At 38.9% G+C, this 22917-nt stretch overlaps 1 protein-coding gene across 6 annotated transcripts in view; it reads left to right on the top strand.

The window, feature by feature from the left end:
• DENND5B (DENN domain containing 5B) overlaps positions 1-22917 on the top strand; it is a 203166-nt gene that overhangs the window by 1297 nt on the left and 178952 nt on the right. The window lies entirely within an intron of this gene.

Below are 22917 nucleotides of genomic sequence, written 5' to 3'. Positions count from 1 at the left end.
TGCAGGGCGGAGCTGGGAACCGATGCTGGCAAAACCGGCGGTTGAAGGATGATGGGGTGGGGGGAGGGCGGTACGGAGTGCGCAGCGCCGGGAGGAGACCGGGGAGAAACGACCGATTTCATTTATTCACGCCTCTTTCTTTCTGCTTACCTTCTTGGGATCTGTATCTTTATTTTTGTTGTTGTTGTTAATGGATGAGACAAGTGACATTTATCGCCTGAACTTTATCTGTGTCAGTGTTGAACACTTAGGTCATAGCTTTCCAGAACAGCTTGCTTTGGACATAGCATGCCTGATTGCTTGCACCAATGTGTATTTTTGTTTTCTCTTTTACTCTTTCGGGGGGTAATAGAGGGGACTGGGAACGATGTGTTAAATAATAAACAATAGAAAAAAATGTGTTCGGCTGTAAGATACAGTACTGATCCACCCGTGTCTTAGCTAAGCAAGTATCTTTTTAAGCCAGGTTCACAGCAGAACATTTTCAACAAAAATTGTAAGTCTAGTTTTAGTTAAAGGTTTTTAGAAAAGAAGGATGAGTACCAGATTTTTCTGCATGTGTAGTTAAATAGTCATGTTATTTCTTCAGTTAAGATTTCCTGTACATATTAAGAATCGCTTTGTTCGGGCGCCTAGGTGGCTCAGTGGGTTAACCCTTTGGCTCAGGTCATGATCTCGGGATCCTGGGATCGAGCCCGACGTCGGGCTCTGTGCTCGACAGGGAGCCTGCTTCCCCCTCTCTCTCTGCCTGCCTCTCTGCCTACTTGTGGTCTCTCTCTCTCTCAAATAAATAAATTAAATCTTAAAAAAAAAAAAAAAAAGAATCACTTTGTTAAGGGATATGAAGTTAGAAAACATGTCTTCGGAGAGATCTGGAGAGATTCCTCTTTGGGGATTGAAGGGATTATTTTTATTTTTCTAGAGTCCTTTCTCTCCTGAACATCCTAATCATTTGTTGTGAGGGGTCACTTTGAGGCCTTTTGTCAGTAGTAACTGATGAAAGGAAAAAGCCTGTATTTTTTTCTATTTGAAGTCTGTATGCTTAGTAAAACTAAAACAACACCGGTAGGTGTGGCCTAGGACTCTTAAGGCAAGTGCAGATGGCTTTAGCAAAAGTAAGCAGTAAAAAATTAATTTCTAATTCATTTTTTAAACACTAACTGGCTTCTCCTTTTGGAACACTGTGCATGAGTGTGGATGCTTGAGAGTTCTGCTTATAATTGGGTGTTTTGAAGTGATATTTTTGTCTGATGATATTTAAGTATCAGTGATTCATTCAACAAATAGTTTTGAAAACCTTAAGGTGTAGATTATGTTCCAGGCACTGGGGACAGCTGTGAACAAAGCAGTCAAAAATCCCTGCCATCATAGTGCTTACATTTTAGAGTGAACAAAATGAAAACACATAGTTTGTTTCATGTCAGTAAGTGCTATGAAGGAAAATAAAGCAGGGAAATGAGACTGGGGTAATGCTGAAAGAATGGTGGGATGGTGGGGTTGCAGATTTTAAATGAGATGGCTAGGGAAGGCTTCACAGAAAAGGAGACCTTAGACTAGAACCTTGATGGAGGTGAGGAAGCAAGCCACATGGATTGTCTTGGGGAACATCATTGCAGGCAGGGGAGACGGTGCACAGGGAGACTGAGTTTGAAGAGTGCCTAGTTTGTGCAGGTAACAGTAAGGAGGCCAAGGTAGTTGGAGCTGAGGGAGGAGGAAAGTAGTAGATATGAGCATAGAGAAAGGGGAGGGAAGATTGTGTAGGGCCTGATAGATAATTGTTGAGCTTTTACTCTAAAGTGGGAAGCTACTGTAAGGTTTCGAGCAGTGCAATGAGACTTGATGTACTCTCTAAAAGGATTGCTGGGCTGCCTTGTTGATTAGACTGTTAGGGGCAAGGTTAGAAGCAGACCAGTTAGGAGGAGGTTCTTTTTTGGTATGTGAGGTGGGAGGTGTTCCTGGCTTAGACCAAAGCAGTAGCAGTGAAGTGGTGAGAAGCTGGATTATTTTGGCGGTAGAGCCAGCAGGACTTGCTGATAAGTTGGATATGGTATTCATATTCAAAGAAAGTGATCAAAGATAACTGTAAGATTTTTGGCCTAAACAATTACAAGCACCTCTATTTACTGAAATAAGAAGACTGAGAGAAGCAGGTGGGAAAGATGAGTTCAGTTTTGGACATGTTAAGTTTGAGATATCCATTAGACATTCAGATGGGGATGTCATGTAGGCAAGGCATCTCTCAGGGATCAAAATTTTTATATAGATGTAAGTTGAAAGCCATGAAATTGGATGACAATACCTAGGGAGTGAATATAGATAGAAAAGAGAAGAGGCTCAAGGGTTGAATCCTAGGGACACTCCAACATTCAAGGTGAGGAGGATGAAGAGGAAACAACTGAAGAGATTAAGAAGTATGGCCAGTAAGATCAGAGGAAAACAAGAGAATGTAGCATCACGTTACCAACTAACCATCTTCTTGACTGTTTCCACAGAGCTTCATTGGAGAGGAGGAAACAAGGCCAGTGAGTTAGGCAAATTAGTCAGGAGGTTGTTTCTGTTTTGCTGCATTAATTTCAAAGTTAAATATAGTTAAGTTTCTATTTTACTTTTATGGAACTGATCTATTTTTATCGCACTGTTTCTTAGCAAGTTGTCACCCTGCCTGTAGAAGGTCTAAGTTCACTTCTGTTAAATGTAAGTTCTATTGATTGCTTTATAGACCTTTTCTTAGCATAGGCATGCTCCTGGAATTCACACTTCGCAGGTGGTGAGGCATTGAAATAAAATTAAGGACCCAAGACTTATGATGAAGTAACAGATAATAGACTAAAACCTTATAATAAAGTTATTAGGACTGTAGATTGTTTTTTAGACATTCCTCCTAGTGAAGCCGAATTTTACCAACAGTAGAAAAAACTTCTTTGGTGTGTATATATATATGTTTGTGTGTGTGTGTGTGTGTGTGTACACACACACACCCCTTGATAGACTGATATTTCCTATTATCCTTTCTTTAGTTCATCTTAACTGTTGTGCTTTTCCTACTCACTGTATATTTTTAAAATGCACTTTATCCATAAATAATGTTCCTTTAGATATTAAAATAGAAACATTTACATTTTCTTTAAGTGTTAAATATATGAAAAAGGTTTTAAATTGATTATTGCATAAAGAAGAAAGGAGGTATAAATGGAAGTTGTTGGAATTAGTTGACATGTAGGAAGGTAGTCATCATTTGAAATTTTCTTTCATGCTTCTCATGTCCTCCAAGACCTAGCTGTAGGAATTTACATGGTTTGGTTTACAGCACAAATCTTCTAGGCAGTAGAGAAATTAGGGACCTTTATTTAAGTAATATAAATGTGCAAGTCCCCATAGTACCTTATACTTATTGTTTAATCAATGAATGAGTATAAAGTTTACATAGGAGTCCACAAATTGTGTGGTGGCCAGAATATTCTTAAAGCATTGCAGTGGTAGTTTGGATTTAGTTCTGCTGAAGAGTACTGAAGTATGATGGGTGCAATCCCCACCACAGGCCCTTTTTGAAATCTCTTCCTTGGTGCCTCTATTTATTTTTAGCTTTGGTTTTCTTGGGTGTGGTTTCCAGAAGAGCTTTGGGGCAGTGAAGACCATGGTCTAAATTCAAATACATTTAACCCTTGAACAGAGATGGAGGTTAGGAGTGCTGACCTGTCCAATACAGTTGAAAATCTGCATATAACTTTGGCTCCCCCAAAACTTTAACTACTAGCCTACTGTTGACTAGAAGCCTTACCGATAACATAAACAGTCAAATAATACACATGGTATATGTTACATATATGCTGTATTCTTAAAATAAGCTAAAAGAAACTTTTTTTTGAAGATTTATTTATTAGAGAGGGAGTGGGCAAGTGTGGGGGCGGGGAGGGCAGAAAGGAGGCAAGCAGACTCCCCACTAAGCAGGGAGCCTGACATGGGCCTCGATTCCAGGACCCCAAGATCATGACCTGAGCCAAAATGAGGAGTCTGATGCTTAACTGACTGAGCCACCCAGGTACCCCAGAAAAAAAAATATTTTCTTTAAAGATTTATTTATTTATTTTAGAGAGAGAGGCATGCACACGTGTCTTTGGGGCAGAGGAAGAGAATCTCAAGCAGACTCCCCACTGAGCAGGAAGCCTGACCTCTCACCACTGTGAAATCATGACCTGAGTGGAAAGGAAGAGTCAGAAGCTTAACTGACTGAGCCACCCAGGCACCCTGAAAAGAAAACGTCATTAAGAAAACCATAAAGAAGGGCACCTGGGTGGCTCAGTTGGTTAAGCCACTGCCTTCAGCTCAGGTCATGATCCTGGAGTCCCGGGATCAAGTCCCGCATCAGGCTCCCAGCTCCACAAGGAGTCTGCTTCTCCCTCTGACCTCTCCCTTCTCATGTTCTCTCTCACTGTCTGTCTCTCTCTCTCAAATAAATAAATAAAATCTTTAAAAAGAAAGAAAGAAAGAAAGAAAAAACCATAAGGAAGAGAAAGTATATTTACAGACTGTACTGTATTTAGTTTTTCTTTTTTTTTTTTTAATACTTTATTTATTTATTTGACTGACAGAGATCACAAATAGGCAGAGAGGCAGGCAGAGAGAGAAGAAGGGAAGCAGGCTCCCTGGCGAGCAGAGAGCCCGATGCGGGGCTCGATCCCAGGACCCTGGGATCATGACCTGAGCCGAAGGCAGAGGCTTTAACCCACTGAGCCACCCAGGCGCCCCTGTATTTAGTTTTTAAAATCTGCATGTAAGGGGACCTGTGTAGTTTTGAACTATGTTGTTCAAAGGTCACCTGTACAAAATTTGGTTGATACTGACAATATCATGCCATAATAGTTCTGAAAGGGACCTTAGACATCGTTTACAATGAAGAGACCAAGGCTGAAAGATTAATGATCCTCTCAGAGAACACATAGGACAAGCAGCAGACAGCAGACTAGTTGTTCCAGTATACTATGCTCTGTAGTTATTTTATTTAAGCTTAGAATTGAGATGAGTTTGACTTGAGTTTAACAAGCATTTTGGGCTTGTCTTTATTCCAGACTGCATGTCCTAGTTAAGACTGCTAAAGTATGCCTTTTAAAAACTGGCCTGCTGAGGCGCCTGGGTAGCTCAGTGGGTTAAAGCCTCTGCCTTTGGCTCAGGTCGTGATCCCAGGATTTTGGGATTGAGCCCCAAATCGGGCTCTCTGCTCAGCGGGGAGCCTGCTTCCCTTCCTCATTCTCTGCCTGCCTCTCTGCCTACTTGTGATCTCTGTCAAATAAATAAATAAAATCTTTAAAGAAAAAATAAAGTATTTAAAAAAAAACAAACTGGCCGGCTGTACAGGCTTCATGGGTTAGAGCTGCCCTGATCTGACCACCATTTATAGTATCTTAGTTGTTAGTTATCTTGTCATCATTAATCTTAAAAATAAAACTGCCAAGTTATTTTACCAGGAAAAGTGGATTTATTCAAGAATAGCAAAGAATTGCGATTCAGGACATCAAACTACAGCAAAATCATAGGCAAGTCTGGGGAAGAAAGTAGAGTACCCCTCTTTTTGTAGAGGAAAGAGGAGAGTCAGGAGGGGCTCTTGTAAACAAAAAGTCCATTGGGGTAAACTGGGAGTTCAAAATGTAGGGGCTTTTCAGTGTCACTGAGTTGTGACAGTCTCTTATTGGCTGGGCTATTGCCAGGTAAGGAAAAAATCTTTATTTCTCCTGCTGAGGTGGTAGTTGGATTTGCAAGGTCTCTCTCTGTTGGTTCTGCAAATGAAGACATTGGTGGGGTATGAGAGCTCCCTCTCCTGGCCTTTGGCCTCCAATTTAGTGAGGTTTCCCTTTATACATTTCACACCACCCTTGGCCAACAGTGGATTATTTGGGGAGTTTAGAATGTTTGGCCTGGTACCTAGAAGGCTGGGGAAGGAGAGGTACAAGGATCAGCCTCCATTCTAATGAGACCAAAGAAGATTCAAGGTCTAGTTATTATGATATGATACGGTGCTAACTTGGTTTTAAAAATCCACTAGAAATAAAACTCTTTATAGTGAAATTGGGCCAGTAGTGAATGCAGCTAAATTTTCAGTAATAACCCCGGGGCTCAGGCTTCTGTTCCATTGGTTAATGCAGGACCAGCCATCATAGGGAGCTTAGAATATGAGATGATGAGACGGGAAGGGAAAGGGGATGAGAGGAGGATGTAAGTATCTTTGGAGAAGAATAAAATAGTAAGAGAAAGGGAAAGAAAAAGGGGATTGGGAGAGACAGAAGAGGCTGGAGGAGTACTAGTAATATCTGCTGAGGTGTTAAGACAGAGTTTTCTAAAAGTTCCTAAATATATCCTTTTGCTTGTACTAATTCCACTGCTGGTCACAGATACGTTTGGAGTAATAAAAGTGTCTAGAATACAGTGCATTATTAGTCATAATTTTCATGAGACTTCATAGAGAAGAAAATATTTTCTTCTGAAATTCATTGGAGGGTAGAGACAGTTTTCCTGTGTAAGATATTTTAGGAAACAAGTGCCATTATATCCAAACCCATTTCTGATGGTTATATCCAAACCCATTTCTGATCCATCCATTTCTGATGGATAACAACCTAAATTTTGTTTTTAGGAAAGCCATAACTAGCAGTACACTTTGGATTAATCATACAGTGTTGGTTGTTTACAGTGCCAGGTTGTATATAGGTGACAGTCACCGTTTTGTAAGAATCTATAATGAAATAACAATGATAACTGATATTTACTTCCTGCTTTCCACGTGGCAAGCACTGGTAAATGCTTCATAGTTGTTGCTTCATTTAATCCTGACAGCCACCTTAGGAGGTGGCATTATTTTCTGTTTTGCAGGTAAGGAAATGGAAACTAGGGAGTTGAAGTGCTTCACCCAGGTTCATATATTAAGTGATTATTATATGGGAGGAGGGATGGACATAATTATCTTCTTCTCATATTCTGAGCTTCTGTGCTGGTGTGTCCTGTATTAACAAATGAACAGAAGCCTGAGCCCTGGATTGAAAAGTCTGGTGTGATTCATTCATGTCCATAACCACTACATTTGCCACCTCCTTAATACCATGCACTGTGTCATACGGGTTATAAAATCTACCAGTGTAGGGACCACATGGATAACCTTATAATCAAATGAGATTATCTTTTTTACAGGGAAGTTACTAAGAAGGAGACTAGTGGTCTTTATGACTTTATGAACTGACCTACATCGTCTCTTGTTGTGGTGAGCGCTGATAATGTCTCTTACATGAATAAATTCCTTTATTCATTCATCAAAAGATTAGAAGAGTATATATATGATGTTACTTTTGTTTTTATTAATGAATATATATATATATAAAGATAAGATTTTACCATATAAATACAAGGCATTTACTATATAAATAATCTTTCATCTTTTTAAAAATCTCCTTGCACTTTTTACTGGGATTTATCATCTGTTTTTTCTTAGCATAAATTGTTATTTGTCCTTGGATGAATTTATAGTTTTTAAAAGGAATGAGTGATTGCTTGTGAAACCATAATTAGAGCTGGATGCACAGTTAAAAGCCAGGAGTCCAATCCTGGCCTGTGACTTAGGTCTGTGGGCTCAGTGTTCGTGAAGTGACTGATTTCTGAAAATACTACTCCTCTCTTCCATGAGTCTGAACTTGTTTTTGAGTGAAAAAATGAAATATATCTGTTTTTTAAAAAATTAATCCTAAATGACATAGTGTACAAGGACTAATACATATCACATATGCCACATGAGGACTAGTTGAGTAATTATAATTTCAGCCACAAGGAAAGGAAAAAAAAATCAATTAGTCTTTGCAGTTCCCTTTGCAGAAAAGGTGCAGTTTTTAATAAGCTTTTTGAAATATTAATATCAATTCACAGACTCTCGATTATTATCTACATTGGCCCTTAGGGAACCAGGGACCCCTCTTTGGAATCACTGTATTAGCTAATCTTTTGAAGCCTATACTAGCAGTATGAACCAACTATCCATAAATGGGATAGGCGGTGGGAACTTAGAATAATTTTTTCCACATAAAATTTTTTAGTAGCTTCCCTTGTATTTGGATTAAGATTCAACCTCTTTACCCTGTATCTTAGTTTGTTCAGGCTATTATAATAGAATACCATAGACTGGGTGGCTTATAAATAACAGAAATTTATTTCTCACAGTTCTAGAGGCTGGAAGTCAAGTTCAAGGTGCAAGCAGATGCCATGTCTAGGGAGGGCCCTCTTTCTGGTTTATAGATGGCCCTCTTGTGTGGAAGGAGTGAGGGAGCGCTCTAGGATCTTTTTTAACCCCACTGAGCCACCCAGCTACCCCATCTAGGATCTCTTTTATAAGGGCATGAATCCCATTCATGAGGGCTCTACACTTCCCAAGGGCGCCACCTCCAAATACCATCACATTGGAGATTAAACTTCAACATAATGAATTTTGGGAGGGACACGTATTTAGTTTATAGTCCCCTGGTTTGCAGAGTTCATGATCTGGTCTTTGCCACTTTTCCAGCCTTTTGTGATTGGATCACTCTTTCCTGCTATGTTGATTTTCTTAAAGGTCCTTAAAAACAGGAAGCTGTTTCTTGTCCCTTGTGTGTTCATCTTCTCTTCTCTCCCTGGAATCCTCTTTCTAGACCAGCATTGTCCGTTATAAATATAATATGAGACACATACTTGGTTTTTAATTTTCTAGTAGCCACATTCAAAAAGATAAAAAGAAATAGGTGATACTAATTTTATTTTTTTTTATTATTTTTTAAAGATTTTATTTATTTATTTGACAGATCACAAGTAGGCAGAGAGAGAGGGGGAAGCAGGCTCCCCGCCGAGCAGAGAGCCCTATTCGGGGCTCAATCCCAGGACCCTGGGATCATGACCTGAGCCGAAGGCAGAGGCTTTAACCCGCTGAGTTACCAGGCGCCCAGGTGATACTAATTTTAATGATACTTTTTTTATGTATCTAGGATATTATTTCAACATATAATCAACATGAAAATTATTAATGAGATATTTAACACTCTTTTTTTCTTACTAAATCTTCAAAGTCCAGTGTGTCTTTTACACTTACCTCACATCTCATTTTGAACTAGCCACGTTTCAAGTGTTACATAATAGCCACATGTGACTAGTGGCTGCCCTCTTGGATAGTGCAGCCCCACATCTTTGCAAGATTGGCCTCTTCTCATCATTAGATCTCTGCACAAGTGTTACCTCCTCAGATTGGCCTGTTTAACGTGGTGTTCTTCCTCCCCTTGCCTGCCCCACTCTTGCCAGTAATGCTACTTTATTTTCCTTACAGCACTTCAGGGCACCTGACGGTATCCTATATAAATGTACTTGTTTACTTTTACTTTTTAATGTCAGTCTTCCCTATTAGATTGTTGGTTCCTAAAGGGCAAGACCTTTGTCCTTCTTGTTTATCATTGTATATACAGTGACCAAAATAGTGGACTCAAATAGATTGGTTGAATAAATGAATGAGATAATTTGAGATGGACAAAAAAATAACCTTTCCTTTTATTACTGACAATAAAAGTCAGTATATTTGATTTATGTGGGTTTTTTTTTTTTAAGATTTTTATTTATTTATTTGACAGAGATCACAAGTACACAGAGAGGCAGGCAGAGAGAGAGAGGGGAAGCAGGCTTCCTGCTGAGCAGAGAGCCCGATATGGGGCTCAATCCCAGGACCCTGAGATCATGACCCTAGCTGAAGGCAGAGGCTTAACTTAACCACTGAGCCACCCAGGCGCCCCAGATTTATGTGTGTGTGTTTTAACCTCTAAAATGGAAACTAGAGTTTGTTCTTTTTTTTAAATGAGAAACTGGATTGATGAAAAAGCAAGAGAGTAGATGAATGATAAATTTTTTGGAAAGGTATAGATCAGTTTTCTAATGAGCTACTATAATTTGTTATTAGCCTATTCTCTCTTGAAAGAAACTATGACAAATTAATCTTTTTTTAAAAAAAACAACTTCATGCAAGCACATATGCAGGTAACAGCAAGGTTTTATTTGTTTTTTGTTTTTTTAAAAGATTTTATTTATTTATTTGACAGAGATCACAAGTAGGCAGAGAGGCAGGCAGAGAGAGAGGGGGAAGCAGGCTCCCCACTGAGCAGAGAGCCCAATGCGGGGCTCAATCCCAGGACCCTGGGATCATGACCTGAGCCAAAGGCAGAGGCTTTAACCCACTGAGCCACCCGGGAGCCCCTGTTTTTGTTTATGAAACATGTAACATACTTATTTATAAAGTAATGCCGGGTGATAGCACATAAATGATGGCTAGTGTTTATAAAATTTCAGAAAATGTTGTACTAAAGATTACCTGTAGCTTCCGTTGTGATTTTAGAGGAATATCTTAGGAAACTGTATTCATAGTTTCCTTCTTCATGGGCATCCCTCATCAGCTTTGGACTTGGTTAGCCAGGACAGTTCCTCTATTATTTTTTCCCATGCATATTTTGTTTTTATTTTACCTTGTATCATATTATGTTCTGCCTAAGGTTTGTCGTTATTAAAATGGTACCATGTAGGGGTTACTGGGTGGCTCAGTTGGGCAAGTGTTGGACTCTTGATTTCTGCTCAGGTCGTGATCTCAGGGCTGTGAGATTGAGCTCCACATCAGGCTCTGTGCTGGGGATAGAGTCTGATTGATTCTGTCTCTGTTTCCCTTGCCCCCTACTCCTACTCTTCCTCTCAAAAAGTAGTAAAATAAAATGCCACTATCTAATGACCTTTTAGCGGGAGATACCAAGAAATTTTAATATGAAATTATCTTTTTCACATTACTTTTCAAACAAGTTTAAGAAGCTAAGAAGTGAGAATTCTAGAAAAAAAGTGGAGGTATTTTGTATGCTGCTGAGATAGTACATCATGATGATAAGTTGCTTTCTCAGATCCCTGCACCTTTTCCAAGAATCTGTGACTTGTACTAATTTTATTCTAAATTAAATATTATAACTGTTTTAACTAACATGAACTTTTTGAATTAATACCTTTCATTTTTCTTTTATAAACTTGTGTACATCACTGGTACAAAGTTATTTTTGACTTAATGCTTTCTTTAAGTGACTTTCAAGGATAAGTACTAGTACTATTAAGTCCAAAGTAGCTCTAGAAGTCACCTTTATACAATGAAGCTATGAAAATAGCTAACATTTATGGAGTCATGAATTGTGGTTGGTAATTTATAAACATTATTTTTAGTTTTCACAATAACTTGGAGGTGTTATTTTCCTCATTTTATGTGAGGTGTTCCCCAAAACTCACAGTTATTAAAAGCTGGGATTACCTCCCAGGCTCTCTGGCTCCAGCATCGTCCTCTTCACTGCGCCTCGCTGCCCCTCCAGATCCTCTAGACCAGCTGTCCTCAACTCATGGGTGGTGACACATTAGTGGGCCTGCCGCTTCCGAGCTGACTCATAGTAATTATTAACAATAGTTGAAATACTAGGTTGTAAATGATGCAAGTTTTAAAATAAGTGGAATGGAATCAAGGTCTTTCCTCTGTGATGCTGTTCTCACTCAGTTCCATTCTCCTGTGCTTTTATTGGATGGAAGAGAAAGAGGCGACATTATACGTACCACTGTAGTAATTGTGGACAGCTGATACATAATGGGAAATTTATCTAGTTAATGCTACTGCTAAGCGACTGTTGCGGATGAGCTGTGAATGGTTTTCACATATCCATACTTTCTTAGGAATACCACTGCAAAAGTAGTGCATTTGCTTCTCTTCCCTGTAGTTTTTCTTTTTTTTAAATTTGTTCATAATCTGAGGAGTATGTTTTTCAATGCTTATGCTGATCTAGAAAACTAGATACTTTTCTCTATTATAAAATATGGCAGTGTCTTGGAAAGAACTTTAAAGTATGGAGTGCAATAAAAATAGGTGAAAGTACAATTTTAGAGTTGTAGAATCTTTCAACTTCAACCCTGCTGCGAGGACAGGCATGTTGAATGTTCTAAACTTTGAGACCCGGTTTAAAGATTTTTTTTTTTTTTTTTTTTTAAATCACTAGTAGGCAGAGAGAGAGAGAGGAGAAGTCTCTGCCAAGCAGGACTCAATCCCAGGACCCCGAGATCATGACCTGAGCCGAAGGCAGAGGCTTAACCCACTGAGCCACCCAGGCGCCCCCAAAGATATTTTTAAGTAGTCTGTTTTCTAGATCCCAAAGGCTTTTCGATGTAAATCCACCTGTTTTACATAATTTTCTCCTGCCCAAGCCTGGAGAATCTAGGTTTCTGCTTTGAAGACCATGTTTCCTTGCCCTTTCTTCTTGTCCTCTTGTCCAGCATAGCGCATTCTTACAGTCATTTATTTAACACAGGGACATACTCTCTAGTTTGAGGAAACAGTATAGAAGTGATACATAAATTAAGATTTTAATGGTCTTTTTAAAAAAGATTTTATTTGACAGAGAGAATGTGTACATGCACATGTGTGCAGTGGGGAGGGGCAGAGAGGGAGAAGCCGGCTCCCTGCTGAGCAGGGAGCTGGATGACAGGCTTAACTGACTGAGCCACCCAGGCACCCACCTTTTTTTTTTTTTTAAAGATTTTATTTATTTATTTGACAGAGATCACAAGTAGACGGAGAGGCAAGCAGAGAGAGAGAGGGAAGCAGGCTCCCTGCTGAGGCAGCGGCTTAACCCACTGAGCCACCTCGGCACCCCCAGGCATCCACTTTTTGACAGTCTTAATTCTTCTGTGCAGTTTGGCACAAATTCGCTCAGACCAGGCTTTTTGTACATTTTTTTACCTCAATCCTTTCTTCAAAGATCATCTTTAGGGCGACTGGGTGACTCAGTGGGTTAAAGCCTCTGCCTTCAGCTCAGGTTGTGATCCCGGTGTCCTGGGATCGAGCCCCACATCGGTTTCTCTGCTCTGCAGGGAGCCTGCTTCCTCCTCTCTCCCTCTGTCTGCCTCTCTGTCTACTTGTGATCTCTGTCTGTCAAATAAATAAATAAAATCTTAAAAAAAAAATCATCTTTACTTTTACCTTAGTCCTCATGAAGCCACTTCCTATTGCTCTGTCAGTTGTCTCTTTTCTATAAAGAAGAAGAAATACTCTTTTTGTAAAAATTTCCAGTGTCATAGTAGTGAAGAGTTTTTTTTTTTTTTTTTTTTTAAGATTTTATTCATTTATTTGTCAGAGAGGAGTGAGAGTGAGCACAGCTAGACAGTGGCAGGCAGAGGCAGAGGGAGAAGCAGGCTCCCTGCCAAGCAAGGAGCCCGATGTGGGACTCGATCCCAGGACGCTGGGATCATGACCTGAGCTGAAGGCAGCTGCTTAACCAACTAAGCCACCCAGGCGTCCCGGTAGTGAAGAGTTTTTAATGTCTAACTGACTCCTCCAGTTACCTTCCTCCCCAGCAAAAACTGGGCAGAGTTTCTTATTTTCATGACTTTTCAGGTTTAATACTTTGTGTTTCTAGTATACTTTCAGGTTTTTTTCTTTTCTCATAGTTCTTTGAGAAAACAGGGACAATTTGCTAGATCAACAATATTCTATGTAATAAATTTATATTCTTTTTTTTTTCTTTTTGCTATAGATTGGGACTAAAATAGCAAGGAAGAATTGTTTCCTTCTAGGTAGATGAGACAGGGATTGTTTTGAAGGGGAGTGACCATCTTGGACTCTTTTATGATTCCCTGATTATAAGAATCAGCATCAGCATATCAGATGGAATTCTGTGATTATCAGCTACAGACTTTTATAGTAATAGTTTGAGCAGCAGAAATTTAGGGCTGATAATAGGTTTAAAGATTATGGATGATTCACTTCCAGGACCACAGTGTTTTGTTTTATTTTCTAGGTTAATTTCTCTTCACTTCAACTTTAACCCTAACCTTTAAGGAAATTTAAATGGTTGGGGTAACAAGATAACAGATTGTTTAAGAATGTTTTCTATCTCTTGTCTCAAGTGTATTCTTTTTTCTTAATAAATAAACTTTTGTCTGGATTTCAGAATATTCTGGCTCAGCTCCAGGGAAATGAGCCTTCCAGCTTGACTTCATTTGCTTTGTGCCATTGTTCATGGGAACAATGACTGTGATTTCACAGTTTATTAAAACACAAGCATTGGTACCAATGAGGTGATTATGCCAAAATAGGTTATTTTGTTTAGTTGTTCTCACTCCTGTCTAGCAGTGCTTATTTTTCCATTGGCAGCCCTAGCTACCATTTTAAATAAATATGTGAAAGCTGTGTGTGCTTAAATGTAAAATTTTGTGTATTCCTCGCAGTGAAGAATGGACAGGCCTCGTTACTATGAACCACTTGTAACCTCTCTTATCCCTGGTGGAAGGGGCTAGTGGGGAGAGTGTAAAATATAGGTGTATGGAGGGTGGAAGGCAGTAGAAAGTGACACATCTTGTTCCCAAAATCCTCTTTTCCTGGTCTTACTAATCTTTCTCTCACCCTCTCTTCTACTTGGAATACAGATTTTACGGTTAGAGTTTGAGAAATTGTACAGAAATATACAGACGAGTGTCCAGGACCCTGGAGCTGGAGGAGTCGTTATAAAGTCTCCTGCACAAATGTTGCACCTACTAAGGTTTAACAAAATCACACTCATTCTTCCCTGGAATGAAATTTCCTCTAAGAAGGAGTAAAAATTTAGCTTTTTCTGAATGTGGCCAAGAAGTAAACCTACTTTGTTGAATCATTAGGGGGCAAAGGCCTTAATGTGAAATGTCTGTTGACATGTATGCACATTAAGTATTTATTTCTCTGCCCCATTGAACTCTGTTGAATAGATCAGGTGACAGCTTTTATCTATCTGAAGGTCAGTCTTGGAGGGACAGCTGAAGCATTGGTGTATGTGTGAGAGAGATTGGTGGTTTTTTTTTTTTTAATGTAAGAGAAATAGCTTCTTAAATTCCTTGCTTTTAAAAATAAGAAACTCTTTTATAAATTTCAGATTTTCTTTGGGACTTAAAGGAGAGTGTAAATGGTTTTATTACTTCAGTAAATACAACTGAATAGTTTTTGAGTGTCCTCTGAAATGAGATCTAGTTTCCTCTCAAGTGTGGGAACTGTTTTATTCCCTGTTCCCCTGTTTCCTGACCTCTGCCTTTTGACCCTGCTGCTTTGTGATGAGATTATGGGCCTTTGAGCTTTTCCCCAATGTACCCAAGGTTTCCTTACACAGCAGCATAAAACTTTGTGCTTCCTTAAATGATATTCTTAGAATTAACGAAAACATTCAGATTTAAATGTAGACATACATTTTATAAATTTTTTTTTCTTTAAGAAGTCTATTTTTTCTTAACATTTTCCAAGTATCTGTGTATTTTCTAATAGGAACTTGAAAGTTCTGTGGGTATTTGTATGACTAAATATGTTTTTTCTTTGGAGTACAACTTTGTAATGTTGCTTATTTAGGGAGAGACTAAAAATTAGAGCTTTCCGGGATAAGGGAACCCAAGAGAGACCCAACTGTTTACTCCCCATTGTTGTCTATTAGGTTTGAAAATTTAAAATTTGGATTTAAAGGGTGACATGTAAGAGCAATAAATTGAATATTTTCAGAGGAAATCAGTGCATTAAGTGCTTGTTTTGTAATAAATGCTTTTTATACACCTTATTAGATTCTTAAAATAGAGGAGGAAGAGAATCAGGGACAAACAAAAGGCGATGAGTCCATTTGGCTTTGCTGCTTGTTGGTAGTGCATGCTTATAAGAGGTTTTTTTTTCCCCCCAGACATTTTAGTAGGACTTTCTGAGGAATGTCTGTTTTACACACTGAAATATTCCACCAGGAATGAGGTAAATAAAATAATTGGTTTGAAATAATAAAAGTAAGTGCTTTTTAAAAAATTGTGGCTTTTAAATTATAAAAGTAATGTATGCTCATTTTGAAAACTGGAGAATACAGGATTGCATTAAAGAAAACAATGATCACCTGTTATCCCAGAGGGGTAGAATTTAAAATAAAAATAGAAGTTCTGATTTCTAGTCACTAATTAGAAGCCAGAGTGACCATTTTACTGAAGTTGTGTGGCTAAATGAGCTGAGCAGTAATCTGAGAAACACAGTAGCATTTTTTTATGTCGACGTCATTGCCGCTGATTTAGTATATGACATCTTTAAAGATTTCTGTAAGTAATTATTGATTGAAAGACTGAATAAATAGAGTTGTCCACCTCAAGTGTTTAATTTGAGGAATAAAAATTTAATTCTTAGTTCTTGCAACAACTTTTTTTTTTAACCCCAAATCCTTTATACTACCAGTAATTAAGGTGAAATGGGAAAAGAAAGAATAACTTTGAAACTGAGGAGTTTAATGCTAAAATAATCTATCACAATTTTTTTTTCCCATTATAGAAAAGAAGGGAAAGCACTGGTGACAAATGAAATGGGCAGACAAAGAAAGAAGCTAGTAATAAGCAAAAGAGGCATTTCAGTGACAAGATAAACTCTTGATCTCTGTCTTAGTGAGAATCTGATTTATTTGTAGTCACATAGCAGAGTGGAAATTTATTTATATGTTGGTATAAGATACCTCTGATGGAAAATCCAATTGTCTCTCTTCAGGTTGCTGGAAGCAGATAATATTTTAGGAAGGCTGAATCTAAAAGCAGCAGTAGATTTGACACTTGTCCCTTACAGCTCCTTTCCTGTCTCCCATTGTAGGGGCTATGTAAACATTTCATGGTCAATGCTGGCAGTAGTAACTGTAAAGAACACAGAGGAGGTCTGCAGTTTTTCTTCTCATGTAGTGGAGTAATAAGAACAAGTACAGTTTTTTATTGTCTTGCAATCTTTTGGCTGTTTGTTGGTGCTTTTAGATCCCTTCTGTAAATGACTTTACTCCTAAAACATACTTATCATGACTTTCATATGTTTAAACCAAATGAAGACTTTAAGAAAGCAAAGAAGGGATATTTGTCATAGTAATTGGAAAAACTTATACAAGGGAAGATGTACTTATCTCATTTTCTTTAAATCTGTCAATTTACTGACATGAATAGGACTTTTGTTAGTAATGACAGTGCTTTCTAAAAATTTTTTGAGTAAATGAAACAAACCTTCCAAAAAAGAAAAAATACTTAAAGCACAAAAAGAAGGAGTGAGAGAAAGAACCCTAGTTAGTTTTTATCTGGAGAGATATTATTTGCATTTTTGTTTCTATTATTTTTTAGGCTGGGCTGAATTAAGGTGAACTTTAGTTGCTCTAAGTACTGTGACTGGCATTAGTTCTTAAAACATTTTTTGGAGCGTATAATGCAATAAAGAAGATAGAGAAGCAAACTGTGGGGAAGAGGGGGCTTGTTTTTTCCCACATCTATGCTCACATTTTTTTTCTAGAACCAAGTGTATGTACTACACACTTAAAAGATATGTAGACTAGCTTGCTTTAAGTATTGCATGGAGTGGGAGATGATTTGGGAAGAGAGATTGAATCTAGCTTTTGGAATATTTTTCTGTCACAATGCTTGTGATTATAGGATAGAAAGGACCTAAGAAATAAAGGAATTTGGCTGCTTCACATTAAGTATTTTTAGGATGTTCAGGTATAATTGGAGCAGAGCTCTAACTGTTTCATTGCAGTTCTTTTTTTTTTTTTTTTTTTAAGATTTTTAAATTTATTTATTTGACAGAGATCACAAGTAGGCAGAGAGAAAGGCAGTGAGAGAGGAAGGGAAGCAGGCTCTCTGCTGAGCAGAAAGCCGGATGCGGGGCTTGATCCCAGGACCCTGGGATCATGACCCGAGCTGAAGGCAGAGGCTTTAACCCACTGAACCCCCCCAGGCGCCCCTCATTGCAGTTCTTTATGCTCTGTTTGTCCTTGGTGTTGACTTCCTTTTCAGTGTGGCTTCCTTCCTTAAGGTAATAAAATGATGGTCTTATTTAGGCTTCACATTTGCATATCACACCTTCCATAGAAGAGATTTAACTTTCCTCCTCCATTCCCCATTCATATCATGAAACACAAATCTGGGTCTTTGCTGTGATCAGACCACTTAAGGTCACACTTCCCAAAGGACCATCTTTAATACATCAGTCTGTCAAGGAAGATGGGATTAAATTAGAGACCAGACCACTGGGTGGCTCCTTTGGTTAAAGGTCTGACTCTTGATTTTCAGCTCTGGTTCTGATCTTGGAGTTGTGTGATTGAACCCTGCATGAGGCTCTGTGTCCAGTGCAGAGTCTTCTTGTCTGTGTCCCTCTGCCCCTTCCCCTCCTTGTGCTCTCTCGCTCTAAAATAAATGAATAAAATATATTTTTAAAATATTTATTTATTTATTTACAGACAGAGATCACAAGTAGGCAGAGAGGCAGGCGGGGGGTGGGGTGGGAAGCAGGCTCCTTGCTGAGCAGAGAGCCCAGTGCGGGGTTCGATCCCAGGACCCCGAGATCATGACCTGAGCCAAAAGCAGAGGCTTTCCACTGAGCCACCCAGGTGCCCCTAAATTTTTTTTTTTTTTTTTTAAGATTTACTTATTTATTTGACAGCACACAAGCAGGAGGAGTGGAGAGGGAGAAGCAGGCTCCCCACAGAGCAGGGATGCAGGGATGCAGCCCCGCATCCCAGGACTCTGTGATCATGATCCAAGCCAAAGGCAGATGTTTAAGCGACTGAGCCACCCAGGTGTCCTAAAATAAAATCTTTAAAAAAATAAATAAACTGATTAGAGACAGTTTGGGATGAAACTCCGGCAGCTGCACAATGGAAGGGGAAAGGAAATGGCTGTTGGGAAGCAACCTAACTGAATGCCAGACTACGATGAAGGCCCTTTGAGAGGCAGAAAAGAGCCCCTCAAAAGTTTTGAACAGGAGAATGTCATGTTCAAAGCTATGCTTTAGGAGTATTACTCTGGATGAGGGGTGTAGAACAGAATTATACTGGGAAGGAACTAAAAGTGGCGAAACCAGTTAGGAAACCATTATTCTGCAACTTTACTGAATTCATTTAGCCTAATAGTTTTTTGTCAGACTCTTTAGGATTTTCTATGTATAATATCATGCCTTTTGCAAATATTGACAGTTTAACTTCTTCCTTACTGATTTGGATGCTTTTTATTTCTTTTTCTTGTCTAATTGCTGTGGCTAGGACTTTCAGTATTGTGCCAAATAAAAGTGGTGAGAGTCGGCATCCTTGTTTTGTTCCCGATCCTAGAGGAAAAGCTCTTTTGTTTTTCACTATTAAGTGTGATACTGGCTGTGAGTTCTCCATTTATGGTAAGCTTTATTATGTTGAGGAATGTTCCCTCTAAATGTACTTTGTTTAATTTCTATCATGAACAGATGCAGAATTTTGTCAAATATAGAAAACTAGAGGGGAAGGGCCTGAATTAGGATGGTGGCAGTGGGAGTAAAGAGAGGATGGATATGAGAGATAGGACAGACATTAGATGAATTGATTTGACAACTTTATTGTACGTGACACATTGGACTGAGATTTTGGGTCCAGACAACAGGGATATGGTAGTGTCATTCATAGAAGAAAGAAACACAGGAGGAAAAAAGTTTTAGAGGATGTTTAGGTTAATTTTCAATTTGCGGTAGTGATAGTGCTGGTGTAACTTTATTTTCCTTTACAGCAGGGAGGATTAAAACTATTTTCATCAGATCTTACTATTATGGAACTGTTTATGTTAAAGGGTATGTATACAAATAAGTGGTGGAGCTAGAACTTGAATTCAAGTCCTCAGACCTGGAGTTCTGTGTTCTTTCCATAATGTCACACTTACCTCTGTTTGACTCATGAATTCTTTCCCTCCTTCCTTCCTTCCTTCCTTCCTTCCCTTCTTTCCTTCCTTCCTTCGATTGAGGAACCAAGAATAGGTGCATATTAATTTGAATCTGTGTTTTTAAACACAAAGTATAAAAATTCTATAATTAAGGAAAAGACAGAACCAGCCAGATACAAGCTGAGACTTATTTTTGAATTAGGATAGTTTGCTGGGCCTATATCAGTAAAAAAATTTACCTATTTTCTGCAATGCTTCAGTTTGTAGCTAAAATGCAGTTGTTTTTGTGACAGGTTTTAGTAGTGCATTTAGAATTCATCTGTATTCCTCAGCTACGAGGCAGGCAGTGAACCATATGCCTGCCCTTTGACGTTTTGGACTTTGTATAGCAAAAAACTGTCTAACCAGTTTGAATGTCTGCAGGTGCTTGCAGTAGGTTCGAGGCATTCCCATCTAAAATGTTCAGGCCATCTGGTACTACTCTAGAACTATGTGTACTAGTTGCTGATAATGTATATATGGTGCTTACTTTAGAGCCTGGCAGGATGTAATTGCTTGGTAGACTTTAGCTGTTATTGTCATTAACATAATTGATTGGAGTAGCTTCAGACACTTTGATGAGATTCAAGGTGTTGGTGGAACTCCTTCAATTCCAAGACAATCCTTGGGGTTGTGTCCTCCCCCCCCCACTCCCCAGGATAATTTTATCTGTTAAAAAAAAATAGATAATATGTTCATATTGTATCATTTTTCAGAAGATAGAAAAAATTATGTCAAAGAAATATAACTCATCCTTTTCTCTAGCTTTCCAGTTCCTTTCTCCAGACATGATCATGTTACCACTTTCTTGTGTATGCTTCTAGAGGTATTCTCTGCATTATGTGAGATGTGTTTTAATTAATCTTAGATTATACTCTTATCTTTGGACTTTTATATATTTTTCTAACCCATGTTATTGCCTTTTTACCTCACTTTATTTGATAACAATGATAAAGGTATTGCTCAAATTCTGTTTTTTATTGTTTCAATCAGGTGAGATACAGTTCCTAGTTTGCAGTTGGCATTCGTGTTAGAGATGTTAAATGAATTGCCTAAATTTACATTGCTAGTGGCAGAATTAGAACCAGAGGGAAGGTTCTTCTGAGTCCAAATCTAGGCTCCTTTCATTACAGAGGAACTTAGCCGTTCTCTTGTGTCAGAGAGCCCACCTCCCTAATTTTATGGAGAGCAATGCACTTATACCTAAAAAGATAGTGCCTGTCAACTAATTATCACCTGATCACCAGTATTATTTCATCTTTACCCTCCTCCCCTCCTCTACCCTCCTGAGTGGCTACAGCATTATTTTGTAACAAATTCCAGATTTTATGTCATTTCATCCATAATATTTTATTTATTTTTTTTTTCTTTTAAAGATTTTATTTGTTTGACAGAGAGAGATCACAAGTAGACAGAGAGGCAGGCAGAGAGAGAGAGAGAGGGAAGCAGGCTCCCTGCTGAGCAGAGAGCCCGATGCGGGACTCGATCCCAGGACCCTGAGATCATGACCTGAGCCGAAGGCAGCAGCTTAACCCACTGAGCCACCCAGGCGCCCCCATAATATTTTAGAATGTGTCTCTAAAGATAAGGACTCTTTAATATCCACTTTAATAAAACAAATTTTGATTTTCTGTTTAATCTTCAGATCTCAGTTACAATTCATGTATTGAATAAGTACTGTGAAATGCCTTAGTCTTATTAACCAAATGCAATAATTAAATCAAGAAGTAAATTTTATGTGTGTTTTTAACATTTTTAAAGTAATATTGGCGGGAGCCTGGGTGGCTCAGTGGGTTAAGCCTCTGACTTCAGCTCAGGTCATGATCTCAGGATCCTGGGATCGAGTCCCACATCGGGCTCTCTGCTCAGAGGGGAGCCTGCTTCCTTCTCTCTCTCTCTCTCTGCCTGCCTCTCTGCCTACTTGTGATCTCTCTCTCTTTCAAATAAATAAATAAATTTTTAAAAAAAAAGTAATATTGGCAGAGGTGTTGAGGAAGTAACTACTAAAAGTTATTCTAGCTCAGAAATGTTAGGAATCTTAAAAAGGCTCTTTTAATACCATTGTTATAAATAAGCTTGTCAATATGGCTGTTTTGTTATATTAGTTAACTATTGTTGAGAGACAAGATTATCCTAAAATACAGTACTCAAAACATGTTTATTATCTTGCATACTTTCTGAGGATCAGGAATCCAGGAGCAGCTTTGCTGGGTGCTGCTGGCTCAGTTTCTCTTAAAAGGTTGCAGTCAGGCTGTTGGCAGGAGCTGTAGTCATCTCAGTGCCTGATCCAACTGTGCCTGAAGAAGCCACTTCTAAACTCCCTGTGTGATTGTTAGAGGCCTCTCCGTTCCTCTCCACTTGGGCCTCCATAGGTTGCCTGTGTGTCCTAATGATGTGGCTGCTGGTTTCCTTCAGAACAGGTGATGACAGAGGGAGAGAGACTGTGATAGAAGTTGAAAATTTTTACAGCCTGCTTTCAGAGGTGACATACCATCATTTTTGCCCTATGCTTTTGGTCACACAGACTAACCTTGTGTGATACACTGTGAGAGGGCATTCCATAAGGCTGTGAGTGCTGGAGGCAGGGTCATTGAGAGCCATCTTGGAGGCTAGCTACCACACTGACTTGAGCAGTGTTAAAGCTTTTAAACCTCTGATTTAGGACTTACAGTTCTAGAACAGTTTTACATAGAGTATACCAAAGGGGTAGTAGTGTGCAGGATTTTAAAGTAGTCTGTATTTGAAAGAAATAATACAGATCTACTATTTTAGAGAAGCAGTGTTGTAGAGTTTGAGCATGGGCCGGGAAATTGGACTGCTTTGGGTAAGTTACTTAAATTCTCTTTACCTAATAGTAATAGTACTCTTTTTTTTTTTTTTAAGATTTTATTTATTTATTTGACAGACAGAGATCACAAGTAGGCAGAGAGGCAGGCAGACAGTGGGAGGGGGAAGCAGGCTCCCCACGGAGCAGAGAACCGGATGTGGAGCTCGTGGGGCTTGATCCCAGGACTCTGGGATCATGACCTGAGCCGAAGGCCGAGGCTTTAACCCACTGAACCACCCAGGTGCCCCAGTAATAGTACTCTTAAGTCCTCTTGGGATGTGCTGGTCAAATGAGTAGGAGGTACTCAAATGTTATTATTTTTA

Source organism: Lutra lutra, chromosome 8 (genome assembly GCF_902655055.1).
Source record: "Lutra lutra chromosome 8, mLutLut1.2, whole genome shotgun sequence".
In the NCBI taxonomy this organism is placed as follows: Eukaryota; Metazoa; Chordata; class Mammalia; order Carnivora; family Mustelidae; genus Lutra; species Lutra lutra.
The sequence above is the reverse complement of the archived record's forward strand: the minus strand, read 5'-3'. Positions and strand labels throughout refer to the sequence as shown.